The sequence below is a fragment of the Bombina bombina genome, chromosome 1 (assembly GCF_027579735.1).
Source record: "Bombina bombina isolate aBomBom1 chromosome 1, aBomBom1.pri, whole genome shotgun sequence".
NCBI lineage: Eukaryota > Metazoa > Chordata > Amphibia > Anura > Bombinatoridae > Bombina > Bombina bombina.
The window spans coordinates 1,167,613,444-1,167,617,158 of record NC_069499.1 but is presented as its reverse complement, the minus strand read 5'-3'; positions in this window follow the sequence as shown (position 1 = coordinate 1,167,617,158).

Below are 3,715 nucleotides of genomic sequence, written 5' to 3'. Positions count from 1 at the left end.
TCATGTGTGGCTTTTAGATAGATCCCTTGGAAATCAAAGCAGAATATAAGGTTCCTTTTTTTTTTTTTTTAGAACAGGCAATGTATGTGGCGTACAGGTTTAGCTCATTTTCTTACAACAAATATTTCGTGGTTATACATTTAAAAAATGAGGATACAGCAGCTTAAATCTATTACAGACAGAAGTAGCTCCGCAGATCGTCGTTTTAATTGGGAAATATATAACACGTGTTTTTGGAGCTACAACAGTATTGACGTTTTAGAAACAATGTGCCATTATTAAATGCATTCTGTCATCTAATTAATATACAAGTGCTAATGAGACATGTCGATAAAATTAGATTCTACTGATGTTTTCTGGGAGCGTCTTGTGATTTCTTCGGTAATACATTTAGTGCTGTGGGATATATCTGATGTCCTTTGCTTGGGGCTACATTTCTAGCTGTCTATGAAGAGATACATTTTTTTTACCATTCTGGGTTAATGTGGGTGAAACTAAGATCACCCCAAAAGAAAAAAACTATAGTTGTTATAGAGTCACAGACTTGCACACATAGCTACATATTGACATGCGCAACTACATCACTTCATGTTATGTTATGAACACGTTTACACTATCTATAAGTAAAATAAAGGAATTACAACAAGCATCCCAGAAACAGTAATAAACGATGGGGTAAACGAGTATTTTGCCCTGTAATTTACCTCTGGCAACGAACTGAACCCAGTCAGAATCTGGAGTATATGCTGCAGACTTCAGAAACTGTTACATGCTTATATCAGCACAGGATCTGTCCCTAACTGGTCACAGCAAAGAAACATTCTCAAGTTGCTTTTCAATGAGTTTCTCCATAATTGTAAAAAAAAAACACATTTTGGCAAAGTATTAAAGGGCTATTATAGTTGAAAAATGACATGTTCTAATTTTGCAAAGGGTTAAATTTACTACTACTTTATAGTAGTAACCCTTTGGATCCACAGAGCACTGCTGGCCTCTAGTGGAAACAGACGCTGATCCAATCAGTAGCTGACTAGTGGCATGATCCAGCTGTGCTCTGCAGCTCCCGGGGCAGTTCTTCTACTATGTGTTTAATTTCTTTGTTGGAGGGGTTAAACACATAGGTGTGCAGGGTCACTAGTCTTACAATTAAATGCTCTCATTTTTCTGTGATTCAGACAGAGCATACAATTTTTAAAAAGTTTTCAACTTCTATTATCAAATTTGCTTTGTTCACGTGGTATTATTTGTTGAAGAGATCACTATGTAGGTGTGTGGAGCACTACAGGGCAGGAAATAGGTCCCTGCTTTTTAACAAAAATATCTGAATCATGAATAAAAAATGGGTTTCATGAATACCATTTGAACTAAGCAAATTTGATAATAGAAGTACATTGGATTTTTTTTTTTTAAAAAACTGTGCTCTGTCTCAATCACAAAAGAAAACTGTAAAAAATGAAAATCATTGATTTCAAACTCTCATATGAGTAACAAATAAATATTAACAACCACACACACACAACAGAGATATATACATCAGTAATATTGTGCCTCATAGATAAAAGTGTATTTTACATTTTAGTGTATGATAACCAAATGAATATTTATGGTACAACCTTTTTATGTCTAACTTCATTTTAAAAACAGTTTATCTGGCTCATTTTACTGTGACACACTCTACCAAGCACATTTCATTGTGGCACATTTATTTGGCAAGTGTTTCCATGCCACTTGTTCACAGTAGTACACTTTACAGGACACTTTCCCTGAGACACAATTTATATCAGTGAAGCTCAACTCCAGTCCTCAAATAAAAGGCCAGATTTTAAGGATTTCCTAATCTGAAGTGAATCAGTGATTGAGCTTTAGACCAACCTAGGCAGTGAAATACATACAATCTACCATTAGGAATGTTTGAGGGTAGAAATGAGGAATACTAGTTTCTGGGATATGTTATCTTTACCATAGCTACATCAGGAAAGAAAGTAATAAAGGGCAATTTCTGGGTTACCCCTTGCCAATGCCCCAAGTAACCCCAGGGGTAAATGCACCACAGGCTGAGAAACTAGGGGTTAGTGTATGCTATGAGATTGCTGCGGTTTACTCTACCAGCACCTACCTGTCAATAGAATAAGGCAAAGGTGATGTACTGGTTTAATCATATGGTTGGAAAAGATTCCATGAAAGATTCGATAGGTCTATCCGGAAAGACGAAACTATGGTTTTATTTATTTTTTGATAGTCGGGGTGGCCTATGTGCGACATAAAGACGCAGTTACTGCAAGATGTTCTCCCACCATCTCCATTGTGTGCTTGAGCTACTGTTATAAACTCACAAATGCAGATCTAAGTCCCACAAGACAGGACCAGAATAAAAGCTAAGAAACAGCAGATGAGAGCTTACAAGGTATGCTATAGTCAAAAATGAATGACTTAAAGGGACAGTCTAGTCAAAAATAAACTTTCATGATTAAGATAGGGCATGCAATTTTAAACAACTTTCCAATTTACTTTTATCATCAATTTTGCTTTGTTCTTTTGGTATTCTTAGTTGAAAGATAAACAAAGGTATGCTCATTTGCTAATTTCTTAGCCCTTAAATGGACAGTCTAGTCCAAAACAAACTTTCATTATTCAGATAGGGCATGTCATTTTAAACAATTTTCCAATTTACTTCTAATTCTCTTGGTATTCTTAGTTTAAAGCTAAATCTAGGAGGTTCATATGCTAATTTCTAAGACTTTGAAGGCCGCCTCTTAGCTCAGGGCATTTTGACATTTTGTTCACCACTAGAGGGTGTTAGTTCATGTGTTTCATATAGATAACACTGTGCTCACGCACGTGGAGTTCCTAGAAGCCCGCACTGATTGGCTAAAATGCAAGTTTGTCAAAGAACTGAAATAAGGGGCAGTTTGCAGAGGCTTAGATACAAGATAATCACAGAGGTAAAAAGTGTATTAATATAGCAGTGTTGGTTATGCACAACTAGGGAATGTGTAATAAAGGGATTATCTTTTAAAACAATAAATATTCTGGTGTAGACTGTCCCTTTAAAGGCCGCCTTTTATCTGAATACATTTTGACATTTTTTCACAACTAGAGGGCGTTAGCTCATATGTGCCATATAGATAACATTGTGCTCACGCCCGTGGAGTTACCTCAGAGTCAGCACTGATTGGCTAAAATGCAAGTCTGTCAAAAGAACTGAAATAAGGGGGCAGTCTGCAGAGGCTTAGATACAAAGTAATCACAGAGGTAAAAAGTGTATTAATATAACTGTGTTGGTTATGCAAAACTGGGAAATGGGTAATAAAGGGATTTTGTATCTTTTTAAACAATACAAATTCTGGTGTAGACTGTTTCTTTAGGAAACAATAGTTAATTTATTTTAATATCTATAATAAATATAAAGTTATTAAAAATACATACTCTAATAAAAGTTATATAAGATTATATGGGCACTGTAAGCCTATTTTATTTTGGAAAATAAAGTGTATTGTTAAAATAGAAAAAAAACAATAAATATGTATTAAATATACAGATGAGCGCAGTTATTGGCAGAATCCACAAGAGGGAGCCATATTCTTAACAATGTCATAAATGCTTAGTGCAACTTTTAAATAATATGCTGAACAACTAAATAGCTCTAGACCTATGAACAAAGTTCACAGAAAATAAGTATAAACAAATGGATTCAATAATAACAACAATAAATATA